Source organism: Dendrobates tinctorius, unplaced genomic scaffold, assembly GCF_039654945.1.
Source record: "Dendrobates tinctorius isolate UK_male_01 unplaced genomic scaffold, ASM3965494v1 ptg000022l, whole genome shotgun sequence".
Classification (NCBI taxonomy): domain Eukaryota; kingdom Metazoa; phylum Chordata; class Amphibia; order Anura; family Dendrobatidae; genus Dendrobates; species Dendrobates tinctorius.
The window spans coordinates 73,350,833-73,368,592 of record NW_027361690.1 but is presented as its reverse complement, the minus strand read 5'-3'; positions in this window follow the sequence as shown (position 1 = coordinate 73,368,592).

Genomic DNA, 17,760 nt, shown 5'->3' with positions numbered 1-17,760 from the left:
TTTGGTAAGAAGGGGTGCAAAAAACGAAAAAGGAATAACCAAAGGTGGTAAAGGGGTTTAAAGCAGGTTGTACTCACCCTCACTTGCTAGCTACAGTAGTTTTTGAAAGTTTTGGAACCATTCTGAAGAGAATCAAATCAAACAAATGTGTCAAATATATTAGACAATGTGATTTTTTAAGTGAAGCTAATGATCCAATATCACATGTCTGTAAGTGGAAAAATTGAGAGAAACATAAACTATTAAGTAGTCTGTGTGGCATAACTATCTGGTTTAAGAGCATACATATAAAAAATTTGAGGGTATGTGTACATGTTGCAGATTTGTCTGCGGATTTTTCCGCGAGGAATCTACAGAATCCGCAGGTCAAAATGCCTGCGTTTTATCTGTGGATTTCCTGTGGATTTACAGCAGATTTAGTGCGGATTTCGCCTGTGATTTTACACTTGTGGATTCCTAGAATGGAATAGTTGTAAAAACGCTGCGGAATCCGCACAAAGAATTGATATGCTGCAGAAAATAAACTGCTGCGTTTCCACGTGGAATTTTCCACAGCATGTGCACAGCGTTTTTTGTTTTCCATAGGATAGCAGGGTACTGTACAACGCATGGAAAACTGCTGCGGATCCGCAGGGCCAAATCCGCTGCGAATCTGCAGACGAATCCGCAACGTGTGCACTTACCCTGACAATTGCAACATATTCTAATTTTTTTTCAAAGTTTTGATAAGTACAACATGTCACACAAAAAAAGCTCAGAATCATTGGGATCCTTGAGGTGTTCCAGCGTTATAGCCTCATAAAGTGACACTGGTCAGAATTGAAAAAAAAATTGGCCTGGTCAGGATGGTGAAAACAGGCTGGGGGTGAAGGGGTTAAAATTACGAATGGTAAAGATTTGTTTGCTAGTTCAACCATTCATTAGTATGGGTGACAAAGGAGGTATTGAATTAGTTGGCTACTGGCCAGATAAAATAGCATAGGGAGCTAAGCAGGGGAAAATAAAAACAATTTTGATATTTATTCTCCAGGTAATGTAATAAGTAATAGAAAGCAAAGGATATAGCATAATCATTGGATAATCGTTAGATAGAAAGATTAACCTTTATTTATAAGCAGACTGAAACTGAGCCGTTTGGGCTAATGTCAGATCAATGTGTCAGTATGAGTATGGTACAGTAGTCGGGGGGTGAATCGATCAGGGCTTTGTTGCTGCACTGTTCACTGCTCTACCTGTATATTACATAGAAAAGAGTTTTAGTTAAGGATTTTTGGGGTGTTTTTTATTTTTAGATTTAATTTACATTGAAACTGAGCTCTCAACCTCGTTTCTATTGTATCGCTGTTTGTCTGCTATTCCAGTGGAAAGCTGTCATTTCTGACTGCTGGTGATTCATCAAACGCCTTTTTGTGTTAACGTGGCCATTCCAGCCGCAACACCCATTGACTTGATACTGGAGTGGAAGTTCCCAGCGTAGCGGCCACATTAACACATAAGAGAGATTGATGAATTGCACCCTCTGATAGTATGTGACTCTTGCTGATTTGGAGTCAGCTCACTTTTATGAATTCTTGCATATCTGATATAATGTGCAAAGAACATCACAGTAAACAGGGGAGGGGTGGGGGATTTCGTCCAAAATTCATATGAGAAAAATATCTTTTGGACTTCAGGATAACATTTTCACATAGTTAATCAGAAATGCTGAGGTCAAAACTCGTGTTATGTAGATAGCAGTGACTCCAGCCAGCTTTTGGTCACAGTTATAAAAGGGAAGCACAAAAAAAGAAAAGAATGGGAATTCTGAACTGTATTGTTTGCAGAGGGCACAAGTCCATTTGATAATGAAAATATCTTTGTTTTCAAACTTTTGCTACATCTGCATATTTTTGTCACAAATATAAATGAATGATTATAAGAACAGCTATACTTGTATTGTGTATATGTATATATATATATATATATATATATATATATATACATACAGGGTGGGCCATTTATATGGATACACCTAAATAAAATGAGAATGGTGATGGTTTTCTTGCGTAGGGTGTCTTGCATTGAAATCTGTTGCAATGACCTGGGTACTGCGTTCACCAGACATCAACACAATTTGTATCCGCTCCTCACGTGCTAACCTCTGCGACATGTCAATGGCTGTAACCAAAGAGAAACTTGTAAATAACTCATGAAAGAAAAAAGTTATGTTAAAACCAAACACTCCATTGATTTTCTTGTGAAATTCTCAATAAGTTTGATGTGTCACATGACCCTCTTCCAAATGAAAAAAATAAAGTTGGATCCAAAATGGCCAACTTTAAAATGACTGCCATGGTAACCACTCATCTTGGAAAGTTTCCCCCTCCCATATACTAATGGGCCACAAACAGGAAGTTAATATCACTAACCATTCCCATTTTATTTAGGTGCATCCATATAAATGGCCCATCCTGTAAATGTATATATACTCATGTATATATATATATAAATATATATATATATATATATATAATGCAAATGGAAGTACTCAACCAAGAGGTTCTGTCATATACATCTGTCATGGCTACAAATTATTTTGAGTTGTGTAGCTAACCCTTTGATGAAAAGGCTATAGAGGCTATGTGTATCATTTTGCATCCCCCGAACCAGAGATGAGCAGATTGATTCACGAAAGATGTAATTCAAGTCAAATTTCCTGAAATTTGAGGTTGTACACAAATTCAATCATTTTGAGATGCGATTCATGGTTCACAAAGAAAAACAAACACTTGGCCGGCACTTTTTCACAGACTGCTGAAGCATCAGAGAGCAGGCAAATGAATTTTGTGTGACTGCGTCGGCCTACCCATAATGCCCTGCACTTATGACATGTTATGGATTATCATACCTTGTACTGTGGCAGTCAGTGCCTTTGTCACCACAGATCAGCAGTTCCTAGCAGTGCACAGTTTTTCCAGCAGATTTATTTTCTATCTCCGTAGTCTCTGTCATCTGTAGAGTGTAAGCTCTTATTGTTAATGGAATCTCCCCACCCCTCACTTTCCTGGAAAGTGGAAGCTCTTATGGTCAGCAAGGTGCTCTCTCCTGTAGAGAATAAGCTGTCATAGACAGTGGAGCCCTCTCTCTCGCCGGTAAAGTGTTAGCCAGTGTCACCCCAGGGTCACTCAGGCTCCGGAGCAATATAATTTATTAGATGGTGGCCCGATTCTATTGCATCGGGTATTCTAGAGTCTCTGCTAAAATAAAAAATAGTGATATACTCACCTTCCAACGGCCCCCGGACTCTGTCCCTCCTCTCACCACGCGCCCGGCATCTTCGGGTCCCAGTAATGCTTTGCGCGAAACACCGCTGATGACGTCGCGCTCTCGCGAGAGTGACGTCATCTCTGGCCCTTCTCGCTAAGCATTACCGGGACCGGTAATCGGTAGAATTGGGCCACCGTTTAGTGTATTATACTCCTGTTACACTCAGAGCTGCTGTCACTGTTCTGCTGTTACCTAATGCATTGTACTCCAGTTACAGCCAGAGCTGCAGTCACTGTTCTGCTGTTACCGAATGTATTGTACTCCATTTACACCCAGAGCTGCTGTCACTGTTCTGCTGTTATCTAATGTATTGTACTCCAGTTACTCCCATAGCTGCAGTCACTGTTCTGCTTTTACCTAATGTATTGTAGTCCAGTTACACCGAGAGCTGCAGTCACCGTTCTGCGCTTACCTAATGTATTATACTCCTGTTACAGCCAGAACTGCAGTCACTGTTCAGATCTTACCAAATGTATTGTACTCAAGTTACACCCAGAGCTGCAGTCACTGTTCTGCTCTTACCTAATGTATTGTACTCCAGTTACACCCAGATCTGCAGTCACTGTTCTGCTGTTACCTAATGTACTCCTGTTACACCCAGACCTGCAGTCACTGTTCAGCTGTTACCTAATATAGTGTACTCCAGTTACACCCAGATCTGCAGTCACTGTTCTGCTGTTATCTAATGTATTGTACTCCAGTTACTCCCAGAGCTGCAGTCACTGTTCTGCTTTTACCTAATGTATTGTAGTCCAGTTACACCCAGAGCTGCAGTCACCGTTCTGCTCTTACCTAATGTATTATACTCCTGTTACAGCTAGAGCTGCAGTCACTGCTCAGATCTTACCGAATGTATTGAACTCCAGTTACACCCAGAGCTGCAGTCACTTTTCTGCTGTTACCTAATGTATTGTACGCAAGTTACACCCAGAGCTGCAGTCATTGTTCTACTGTTACTTAATGTATTGTACTCCAGTTACACCCAGATCTGCAGTCACTGTTCTGCTGTTACCTAATGTACTCCTGTTACACCCAGATCTGCAGTCACTGTTCTGCTGTTATCTAATGTAGTGTACTCCAGTTACATCCAGATCTGCTGTCACTGATCTGCTGTTACCTAATGTATTGTGCTCCAGTTACACCCAGAGCTGCAGTCACTGTTCTGCTCTTACCTAATGTATTGTACTCCAGTTACACCCAGAGCTGTAGTCACTGCTCTGCTGTCATCTAATGTAGTGTACTCCAGTTACACCCAGTGCTGCAGAAAAGGTTCTGCTCTTACCTAATGTATTGTACTCCAGTTATACCCAGAGCTGTAGTAACTGTTTTGCTCTTACCTAATGTAATGTACTCCAGTTACACCCAGATCTGCTGTCACTGTTCTGCTGTTACCTAATGTAGTGAACTCCAGTTACACTCAGAGCTGCTGTCACTGTTCTGCTGTTACCTAATGTATTGTGCTCCAGTTACACCCAGAGCTGCAGAAAAGGTTCTGCTCTTACCTAATGTATTGTACTCCAATTACACCCAGAGCTGCAGTCACTGTTCTGCTCTTACCTAATGTAATGTACTCCAGTTACACCTAGAGCTGCAGTCACTGTTCTGCTCTTACCTAATGTACTCCTGTTACACCCATAATTTTAAAAATTAAAAAAAGGATATACTCATCTTCGATCTTCTTTCCACGTGCCTGACCTCGCGTAATGAGCGACGCAGCAGTGATGCTTTTAACGGCTGTAATGTGCCTGTACAATATGCAATGCGGCAGTTAGGCCGCGAACAATCAGCGAGGCGGGATTTCCATGACAGACAGACAGAATTAGACAATTATATAGTACTGTAGATTACAGGTCTGAGGGAAGAGGTGATGATAACTGTTATTTTGTCCATGTGGCCTATTTTCCATGTGGGCAACTTTCCTTGTGAGCAATTTTCCAGTGGGCATTTAAGGCTGGAACTTCTTTCTGTGGGCATTTTTCCTGTGGGCATTTTTCCTGTGGGCATTGTTCTTTGTGCAATTTTCTGGTCACCATCTCTTTACAGGGTTGATACCCCAAAAATTTTCATTACACAACTGAGGCAGAAACCATCCTCGACTATTACACTTCTGTTTCATTCCAGCTTTCAAGTTTTTTATTTCAATAGTGCCACCATATTCCACATCACTTTATATTTTAGAGGGGACTTGTACAGATAAAAAATACATTACAGAATAACACATATTGTAGATAGATAGATAATAGTTAGATTAATAGATAGTCCATCAAAAATGAAGGCAGCACACCATGTTGGTTTTCAACAAAGTATTTTTTTAATAGCCCATATGGCTATGTGCCCATGCAGCAACGTTTCGGTTCAATAAGTGTGAACCTTTCTCAAGGTTCATACCTATTGAACCGAAACATTGCTGCATGGACACATAGCCATATGGGCAATTTAAAAACATACTTTGTTGAAAACCAACATGGTGTGCTGCCTTCATTTTTGATTTACTATTTGGAGGTCTGGTATATACCTGGAGGGCCGGCAGCCGAAACTTTTTTCTATTTTGTGCTGTTTTTTCAATTTTGTTCAAGAGATTAATAGCTAGATAGATAGATAATAGATAGATAGATAGATAGATAGATAGATAATAGATACATAAGACAGATAGATAGATAGTTAGATAGATAGATAAAGATAGAGAGATAAAGAGATATATTGATAATAGATAGCTCATAGACAAATTAATAGATAGATGATAAATAGATAGATAGTGAAGTAGTTAGATAGATAGACAGATATATACAGTAGATGATAGATACTGTAGATAGATAGATGATTGATTAGATTGATAGATGATTATTATTATTATTATTATTATTATTATTATTTATTTATAAAGCACCATTGATTCCATGGTGCTGTACATGAGAAGGGGTTACATACGAATTACAGATATCACTTACAGTAAAGAAACTAACAATCACAGATAGATAGATAGAAAGACAGATAGATGAAAATAGAAAGGTAAATGGATAGAGAGATAGGTGGACAGACAGGCAGACATAGATAGATAGATAGATAGATAGATAGATAGATAGATAGATAGATAGATAAATAGATAATACTTGATATTTTTAGGAATGTTATTATACAAAGCAAGTGATTCCATTTTACACAGACCATCTCTGTTAAGCAGATATCATATTTCTTAGCAAGAATCCCAAGAGTTCTTTATATCAGAATTTTGAATTTTTAATTACAAGCAGTTCTTGGCAGCCATAGCTCTCAGAATCAACTGTTCCATTCCCAAGTTATTTTCCCACTGATAGGAATTCCCACTTTGGATCTCTATCAAATTTGAAGGGTGAGAATTTTAGTGAGGAAACCGTCTATAGCAAAATGACCTCTTCTTTGAGAGCGCTATCCAGAGTATGTTGTATTCAGCTCTGATATGAATGAAAGTTTCTGACCTTTAAAGTGGGAAAGTGCAAGATATAAATCAATGATCTATAGGGCAGGAAAAAGCTACAACAATTACATAGCGGATATAGTGAAATATGTGTAGATTTATGTTTTTACATTATCCCACTACAAAAACAGCTATTCCCATCCCCAGAAGACCTACACTATATAGATACACAAAATTTATGCCATGCAATAAAGACTCGATATTAAATAGCAATTATGCGGCTACTTTTTGTGTATTTTTTTAATGACCAAAATGTATTTCTAGTGCACAGATGAGGTGCCGTGTATTGCAGTACATTTCAGCATGGCTGCGTGTAAGGTTTCTCATAGACCTTAACCTAATATATTTAAATAACAAAACAATTTTAGTAGTTTTCAATGGAATATGGTATATTTGTAATATATTTTCCTTTTGTATTCTTGCCTTAGGTCATATTTCATTTGTTTTCATTTGCTTTTAAGATTTTCTTTAGATTTTCTGTTAGGCCTTACAATTTCATCAAGTCCCATTGAAAGTATCATCTCTACCACATTATGCAAATGTCCATTTGGCAGAGGTCCAACCCATATACCTTTTCTGTGACCAACCAGAAAACCACTGAACTTTTTTTTTGCTTTTTTTTTCTCAAATTTTCTGCAGAGCTGAACAGAGATTGTCATCACTCACATCCGCTCTTGTCCTATCCCATAGGTGTCCCACCACAGACAATAGGGTCAACTTCATTAGAAGTCAATTTGCATATCAAAACAGCATGTTTTGGAATCTGAGAAACCAAAGGAAACTGAACTAAACATGCATACAAAATACAAGCACTATGAGGATTTTTGCAACATATGAATCTAATGCCATGTTGGAATGTAAAAGTAGCTACACTCTTTCCGGCATCCTATAAAGTAGGGGTGCACCACTCCAGCACTTAAAGGGAATCTGTTACCTATTTTTTGGCCTATAAGCTGCTGGGACCACCATGAGTTGCTTATCTACAGCATTACAGAATGATGTAGATAAGCCCCCGTTGTAACCTGAAAGAGAAGAAAAATGAGTTATATTATTATTATTATTATTATTATTTATTGTTATAGCGCCATTTATTCCATGGCGCTTTACATGTGAGGGGGGTATACATAAAAACAAGTACAATAATCTTAAACAATACAAGTCATAACTGGTACAGGAGGAGAGAGGACCCTGCCCGCGAGGGCTCACAATCTTCAAGGGATGGGTGATAATACAGTAGGCGAGGGTAGAGCTGGTCGTGCAGCGGTTTGGTCGATCGGTGGTTACTGCAGGTTACAGGCTTGTCGGAAGAGGTGGGTCTTCAGGCTCTTTTTGAAGGTTTCGATGGTAGGTGAGAGTCTGATATGTTGTGGTAGAGAGTTCCAGAGTAGGGGTGATGCGCGAGAGAAATCTTGTATGCGATTGTGGGAAGAGGAGATAAGAGGGGAGTAGAGAAGGAGATCTTGTGAGGATCGGAGGTTGCGTGCAGGAAAGTACCGGGAGACGAGGTCACAGATGTATGGAGGAGACAAGTTGTGGATGGCTTTGTATGTCATGGTTAGGGTTTTGTAATGGAGTCTCTGGGCAATTGGGAGCCAGTGAAGGGATTGACAAAGGGGAGAAGCTGGGGAATAGCGGGGGGACAGGTGGATTAGTCGGGCAGCAGAGTTTAGAATAGATTGGAGGGGTGCGAGAGTGTTTGAGGGGAGGCCGCAGAGCATGAGGTTGCAGTAGTCAAGGCGAGAGATGATGAGGGCATGGACTAGGGTTTTTGCAGATTCTTGGGTGAGGAATGAACGGATGCGTGAAATATTTTTGAGTTGAAGTCGGCAGGAAGTGGAAAGGGTTTGGATATGTGGTTTGAAGGAGAGATCAGCATCAAGGATTACTCCGAGGCAGCGAGCTTGTGGGACTGGGGAGAGTGGGCAGTCATTTACTGTAATTGATAGGTTCGTAGGGGGGGTCACGTGAGATGGGGGAAAGATGATGAATTCTGTTTTGTCCATGTTGAGTTTCAGATATCTAGTGGAGAAGAAGGATGAAATAGTGGACAGACATTGAGGGATTCTGGTTAGTAGGGAGGTGATATCTGGTCCAGAGATGTAGATCTGTGTGTCATCAGCATAAAGATGATACTGAAAGCCATGAGATTCTATGAGCTGTCCCAGGCCAAAGGTGTAAATAGAGAACAGCAGGGGCCCTAGGACTGAACCTTGTGGGACTCCGACAGATAGGGGGCGAGGTGAGGAGGTGGTGTGTGAGTGGGAGACGCTGAATGTCCGGTCTGTTAGGTATGATGAGATCCAGGAGAGGGCCAAGTCTGTGATGCCGAGGGATGAGAGGGTCTGTAATAATAGGGAATGGTCCACTGTGTCAAAGGCAGCCGACAGGTCCAGGAGGAGGAGGACAGAGTAGTGTCGCTTGCTCTTGGCAGTTAAGAGGTCATTGGTGACCTTAGTAAGGGCAGTTTCAGTGGAGTGGTGTGACCGGAAGCCAGATTGTAAGCGGTCGAAGAGGGAGCAAGAAGAGAGATGGGAGGACAGTTCAAGGTAGACGTGTTGTTCCAGTAGCTTGGAGGCGTATGGGAGAAGTGATATAGGGCGATAGCTAGATGCAGAGGATGGGTCAAGAGAGGGCTTTTTGAGGATAGGTGTGATGGAGGCATGTTTAAAGCTTGAGGGGAAAACACCAGTTGTTAGTGATAGGTTGAAGAGATGGGTTAGGGTTGGGATGAAGACTGTGGTGAGGTTTGGGATGAAGTGGGATGGGATCGGGTCGAGTGCACAGGTGGTGAGATGTGATCTTGAGAGTAGAGTGGAGAGTCGATCTTCTGTAATGGTGGAGAAGTTGGTTTTGAAGGTGGAGGGCTGGGAAGTCGGGAGGAAGGGCTCTGGGGGTTGTTGACCAAAACTGTCCCTGATGTTATCAATTTTCTGCTTGAAAAATGAGGCAAAGTCTTCAGCTGAGATGAGTGGGGAGGGAGGAGGTGCTGGGGGGCGGAGGAGAGAATTGAAGGTGTTGAATAACTGTTTAGGGTTGTGAGACAGGGAGGATATGAGAGATGAGAAGTAGGTTTGTTTAGCTGTGGCGAGTGTGGTCTTGAAAGTAGTGAGGGACTGTTTGAATGCGATGAAATGCTCGTTGGAGTGGGATCTTTTCCATCTGCGCTCAGCAGCCCTGGAAGCTCGCCTCAGCTCTTTGGTCAGGCTGGTGTGCCAGGGCTGTCTGTTGATTTTGCGAGTTTTGGTATGTGTAAGTGGGGCAGCGGATTCCAAAGCTACAGCTATTGTGGTGTTATATAGAGCGGCAGCGTCATCCGCATTGTGTAAGGAACTTATATCTGTAAGAGGGAGGAGGGATTCGGAGAATGAGTGTAGGTCAAGGTGTTTAAGATTCCTGCGAGGGTGTGAAAGTTTGTGGGGTGGGGATTGTAGACATGGAGTGAAGAGGGAAGAGAATGTGAGCAGGTTGTGGTCAGAGAGAGGAAGAGGTGAGTTAGAGAGGTTAGATAGGGAGCAGAGGCAGGTGAAGATGAGGTCCAGTGTGTGGCCATCTTTGTGGGTGGCTGTAGAAGACCATTGAGTGAGGCCGAAGGAGGAAGTGAGAGATAGAAGTTTAGTGGCAGCTGAGAGGGAAGTGTCAATGGGGATGTTGAAGTCACCCATGATGATAGTAGGGATGTCCGCGGAAAGGAAATGAAGTAACCAGGTGGTGAAGTGGTCAAAGAAGGTGGTGGCTGGCCCTGGGGGGCGGTAGATGACAGCCAGTTGGAGGTTGGAGGGGGAGTAGATGCGCACAGAGTGCACCTCAAAGGAAGGGAGGGTAACAGAGGGTGGCAGTGGGATTGGGGTGAAGGAGCAGGTATCTGACAGGAGAAAACCAACTCCTCCACCATGTTTGCTGCTGGGGCGGGGGGTGTGAGAAAGGTGGAAGCCGCCATATGAAAGTGCAGCAGGAGAGGCTGTGTCAGAAGGGGTGAGCCAGGTTTCGGTGATGGCGAGGAAGGAGAGTTTGGTAGTAACAAAAAGATCATGGATGTAGGAAAGCTTGTTGCAGACAGAGCGAGCGTTCCACAGAGCTCCTGTTAGTGGGACTGGGGAAGCGGGGGCTGGGTGAATGGGTATAAGGTTGGAGAGGTTACGGAAGGTTGTGATAGAGCGTGGATGGGAGGTAGAAATGACTGTGGGAATGTGGTGAGGAGGACCAGGATTTGGAGAGATATCACCAGCAGTGAGAAGGAGCAGAGAAAGTGTTAGCAGGTGGGAGCAGGAGAGGGAATGAGGGGGCTGTCTGTGTTTGGAGACAGAGGATTGTATGTTAAGGAACAGTTTTGAGGCGGAGGTGAGGTGGATGGGGAGGATTGAAGAAGAGATGAACAGTTCCTTACTAGGAGTAGGGATTAGGGGAATTAGCAGAAAGTGAAGGATTATTGGGGTGAAAGTGAAAACAAACAGAAACATTGTTTACAGTGACTGTGTCCAGTTACCTTCAGTTCCCTTCTGGTTCAATTCTGGTTTTAATTCTTAAATTAATCTTCACACTTCTAGCACACACTTCTAGCAATCACAATGCAGACTGAAGTCTATGCAGACTTGTACTCTGCAATATATGTACAACTAAGTGCAGTCAGGTGTGAAGCAGAGAGGAGTGGTCTCTGCTCATCTTGGCCAGACAATTAAGAGTGGACCAGATGTATATGATCAAGCCAGAGTAAACAAGGTCATAAATAACACTGGGGTAAGCTGGGGTTAGCTGAAAGGCATACCATGTGAATGCTAGGTGCAGAGGCAAGTCTATGTGCAAAGCTGGGTGACGCACTGTGTGTCCTTCATAGACAGACAGCAGGAGAGCAGGAGAGCTGGGTGGATGGACATACCATGTGAATGCTAGGTGCAGAGGCAAGTCTATGTGCAAAGCTGGGTGACGCACTGTGTGTCCTTCATAGACAGACAGCAGGAGAGCAGGAGAGCTGGGTGGATGGACATACCATGTGAATGCTAGGTGCAGAGGCAAGTCTATGTGCAAAGCTGGGTGACGCACTGTGTGTCCTTCATAGACAGACAGCAGGAGAGCAGGAGAGCTGGGTGGATGGACATACCATGTGAATGCTAGGTGCAGAGGCAAGTCTATGTGCAAAGCTGGGTGACGCACTGTGTGTCCTTCATAGACAGACAGCAGGAGAGCAGGAGAGCTGGGTGGATGGACATACCTGTCGGAAGAATAGAGATGCTTGTTAGAGTGCGATGGTGGCAGGTAGCAGGGCACAGTCTGTATTCATCCTTCTGGTTTTAATTCTTAAATATTATACTCACCCAGGGGCGGTCCGGGTCCGGTCTTGGTCCGATGGGTGTGGCAGTCCGGTCCGGCGCCTCCCATCTTCTAACGGCGACGTCCTCTTCTTTGCTTCCCGTCACAGCGCAGGTGCACTGTTCGGTCCTGTTGAGGGCAGAGCAGAGTAATGCAGTGCATAGGCGCTGGACCAGACTGCATAAAGATGGACCGGACTGGACTGGACTGGACCGCGACACCCATTGGACCAAAACCGGACCCGGACTGAGTATAATATAACTCATTTTTCTTCTCTTTCAGGTTACATCGGAGGCTTATCTACAGCATTACAGAATTGTGTAGATAAGCCCCTGATGGTGGTGCCAGCAGCTGATAGGCCCAAAAAAAGGTGACTGATTCCCTTTAAGAGCCACCAACAGAGCACGTATTGAGAATGTCTTTAGTGCGGCACAGGTGATGCAATTATTACCTGGCAATTCTATAGAAATCCTGAAAACTCGATCTGTTGGTGGCGCATCTTTAGCCATTACTTTTTTAAAAGAGGCATTTCAAAAGCTTTTTCTCAGGATTGGTGGAGGTTCCAGCGATCAAACCCCCACAACCTACAAATTGCCATTTCTGTTTTGGGTATGTGATAACTTATAATGGTGGGATTAGCCCTCCAATGTCTCCATGGTAGGCTATGCTCACATCTTCTCATCTATGCCTATGTGGGCTCGCTCACACCACTGTAAATTGGACTAGTGTTATCCGATTTTTTTTATCAGATTGCACGCAGACCAATGTTATTCAATGGTGCAGTGCTGATGATAATTTCTTTCACAGACAGAATCTGTGAAAAACACGCTGTGATTTCACTCTGAAATCAGATGGGTGTGAGAGAAAAATTGAATGGCACAGTATGCAATCTTATTTTACGGATACATTACAATTCTGCAGCATAGAAAACCGTAAATGGTCTTGTAAATGATTAATAGCTGCTGAGTAAAAAAATTAATTACACTGGCTGCCCATCTGCTACAACATAAACTTATCTCTTTCACCCACAAAGTGCTCCATGGTTTAGCACCACCCTACATATCCTCCCTCGTCTCAGTCTACCACCCTGCCCATGCTCTCCGTTCTGCTACTGACATAAGATTAACATCCTCAGTCATCCGAACCTCCCACTCCTGTGTCCAACACTTCTCAAGTGCTGCACCAATTCTTTGGAATATATTACCCAGGACAGTTCAATTAATTGCCTATATCCACTGTTTTAAGTGTGCACTAAAAACACATTTCTTTTGGCTGGCCTATCTCCTCAACACACCTATCGACCTACCCTGTTTTTCCCACACAAAATTTTCTTCCATATAAGGACCCTCTTAGCATCTGTTCACACACCCTTCACTCGCTTATTAGCCCTCTGTGTCTGTACTTGTAAAAATACTTGTACTGATACTGGATGGTAACCGGTTCATGCAGCGTTGTGAATCCCTCTATGTTTTTTTTATTGATGGCTGGACTGTACAATACAAGAATTTTTTAAAATTCTCCTTCCATCTTTCCCGTATTTCTTTAAGCTTGCAAACAGGACCCTCACTTCTTTTGGTATCTGTTGATTTTATGTATTTTTCTGTAATGTCTCTATTATCTTTACAAGTCCCCTCTAATATATAAAGTGCTGTGGAATATGTGGGCTCTATAGAAATAAAATTCTTACTATAATTAAATATGGACAGCACATGGATAACAAGTGAGAAAAAATTTATCCCACTTTTCTGTTGTGTGACCGTTGCATAATAGAAACTATTGGTGTGGATTAGTCATATGATTATAATAATAATAATAATAATAATAACAACTTTTTATACAGCACTAACATATTCTGCAGTGACCTTTAGGTTACATGTGCAAACAAGCAAATAATATTAGACATTACAGAGTAACACACAACTCTACATTTCAAAAGGAAAAAGGGAGACACAAGAAGTACATTTAGTGTATGGTCCAGCCATCGTTATAATATACAAAGTGTAGAACAACACTAAATGATCATCAGCCAATACATATATATATATATATATATATATATATACTGTGGTTACAAATTCTACTGAGCACATGGAGTGGGTGGTAAGTGATGATAGAAAGGACCAGAGTCTGAAGGGAATTTAGGTAAGAAGAAAAAAAAAGTGTTGTGAGATGATGGGTCATTCAAAATTATGTGTTTTGGGTCACACCTAATACTGTGGATACTGGGGATAAACCAGGTTGTCTCAGAGAGTGCATTCCAGAAAAGTGGCATGCCACAAGAAAAGTCTGAGAGACGGGATTGTGAGATTTGGAATACAAAAGATGTTAGTCTTAAGGCCCTTTTACATTTAGTGAAGCACCAGCGATCCGACGAGCGATCCGACCCGGTCAGGATCGCTGGTGCATCGCTAAATGATCGCTAGTGAGTAGTGTTGAGCATTCCGATACCGCAAGTATCGGGTATCGGCCGATACTTGCTGTATCGGAATTCCGATATCGACTTCCGATATTTTTTCAATATCGGAAGTCGGCATCGGAATCGGAAGTTCAAAGTTGATTGACAGCCTGACGTCATCATGATGCGCGGTGTGTGCGCATCATGATGCGCCGTCATTTCGGGCCTTCCGGGGGTCTCTGCCGGCCTGCCGGGGGGCTGTGTGGACTGCCCGGGGTCTGTACCGGCCTGCCGGGGGGCTGTGCCGGCCTGCCGGTGGTCTGTGCACCCTGTGGGGGTCTGTACCGGCCTGCCGGGGGGCTGTGCCGGCCTGCCGGTGGTCTGTGCACCCTGTGGGGGTCTGTACCGGCCTGCAGGGGGGCTGTGCTGATGTCCGGGGGTCTGTGCAAGCATCGTCCGATGGGACTACAAGTCCCATCTGGCGATGCCTGCTACCATGACAGTGATTGACACATTAGCCAATGATGGGACAGTAGTAGTCCCATCATCCGGCTAATGTGTTAAATGTTAAAAAAAAAAAAAAAAAAACTACATACATACTACATGCATGCTACATACATACTACATGCTACATACATACTACATACATACCACATACATACTACATACATACTACATACATACCACATATATACTACATACATACTACATACATACTACATACATACTACATACATACATAACACATATATACTACATGCATGCTACATACATACTACATGCTACATATATACTACATACATACTACATATATACTACATGCATGCTACATACATACTACATGCTACATACATACTACATATATACTACATACATACTACATACATACTACATGCATGCTACATACATACTACATGCTACATACATACCACATACATACTACATACATACTACATGCATGCTACATACATACTACATGCTACATACATACTACATATATACTACATGCATGCTACATACATACTACATGCTACATACATACTACATATATACTACATGCATGCTACATACATACTACATGCTACATACATACTACATATATACTACATACATACTACATACATACTACATGCTACATACATACCACATACATACTACATACATACTACATGCTACATACATACTACATATATACTACATGCATGCTACATACATACTACATGCTACATACATACTACATACATACTACATGCATGCTACATACATACTACATGCTACATACATACCACATACATACTACATACATACTACATGCTACATACATACTACATATATACTACATGCATGCTACATACATACTGCATGCTACATGCATGCTACATACATACTACATACATACTACATGCTACATACATACCACATATATACTACATACATACTACATACAATACATTCATACAATACATACATAGACATACAGTACATATAACATAGAGTAACATACTTACCAATACTTGTCACATTGTTCCCCGAAGCCATTGTCTTTTACGGAATAAATATTAACATAACAAACCACAAAAATACTCACCCACGATCCGAAGCAGTCCACGAGTGTGTCCCACGACGATCTTGGGTAGAGAACTGCAGCATTAGCTGTTGCTGCCGTTCTCTACGGGCTGCAGGAATCCAATGACGGAAGGTAGGTATCCTTCCGCACTGTATTCCTCCGCCACTTAAAAAAAAAAAAGTCCCTAGTCTCACTTTATGCCATTGCTGTGTGGGAAATTCCCACGCAGCAATGGCATAAAGTGAGACTAGGGACTTTTTTTTTTAAGTGGCGGAGGAATAAAGTGCGGAAGGATACCTACCTTCCGTCATTGGATTCCTGCAGCCCGTAGAGAACGGCAGCAACAGCTGATGCTGCAGTTCTCTACCCAAGATCGTCGTGGGACACACTCGTGGACTGCTTCGGATCGTGGGTGAGTATTTTTGTGGTTTGTTATGTTAATATTTATTCCGTAAAAGACAATGGCTTCGGGGAACAATGTGACAAGTATTGGTAAGTATGCTACTCTATGTTATATGTACTGTATGTCTATGTATGTATTGTATGAATGTATTGTATGTAGTATGTATGTAGTATATATGTGGTATGTATGTAGCATGTAGTATGTATGTAGTATGTATGTAGCATGCATGTAGCATGCAGTATGTATGTAGCATGCATGTAGTATATATGTAGTATATATGTAGCATGTAGTATGTATGTAGTATGTTTGTGGTATGTATGTAGCATGTAGTATGTATGTAGCATGCATGTAGTATGTATGTAGTATATATGTAGCATGTAGTATGTATGTAGTATGTATGTAGTATGTATGTGGTATGTATGTGGTATGTATGTAGTATGTATGTGGTATGTATGTAGTATGTATGTAGCATGTAGTATGTAGCATGCATGTAGTATGTATGTGGTATGTATGTAGAATGTAGTATGTATGTAGCATGCATGTAGTATATATGTAGTATGTATGTAGCATGTAGTATGTATGTAGTATGTATGTAGCATATATGTAGTATGTATGTAGCATGTAGTATATATGTAGTATATATGTAGCATGTAGTATGTATGTAGTATGTATGTGGTATGTATGTAGCATGTAGTATGTATGTAGCATGCAGTATGTATGTAGTATATATGTAGTATGTATGTAGCATGTAGTATATATGTAGTATGCATGTTGCATGCATGTAGTATATATGTAGTATGTATGTTGCATGTAGTATATATGTAGTATGTATGTTGCATGTAGTATATATGTAGTATGCATGTTGCATGCATGTAGTATATATGTAGCATGCAGTATGTATGTAGTATATGTAGTATGTATGTTGCATGTAGTATATATGTAGTATGCATGTTGCATGCATGTAGTATATATGTAGTATGTATGTTGCATGTAGTATATATGTAGTATGAATGTAGCATGTATGTAGTATGTAGTATGAATGTAGCATGTATGTAGTATGCATGTTGTATGTATGTAGCATGTATGTAGCATGTAATATTTTTTTTTTTTTTTTTTTTTTACATTCAACACATTAGCCGGATGATGGGACTACTACTGTCCCATCATTGGCTAATGTGTCAATCACTGTCATGGTAGCAGGCATCGCCCGATGGGACTTGTAGTCCCATCGGACGATGCTTGCACAGACCCCTGAAGCCTGCACAGCCCCCCGGCAGGCCGGCACAGCCCCCCGGAGCCTGCACAGCCCCCCGGCAGGCCGGCACAGACCA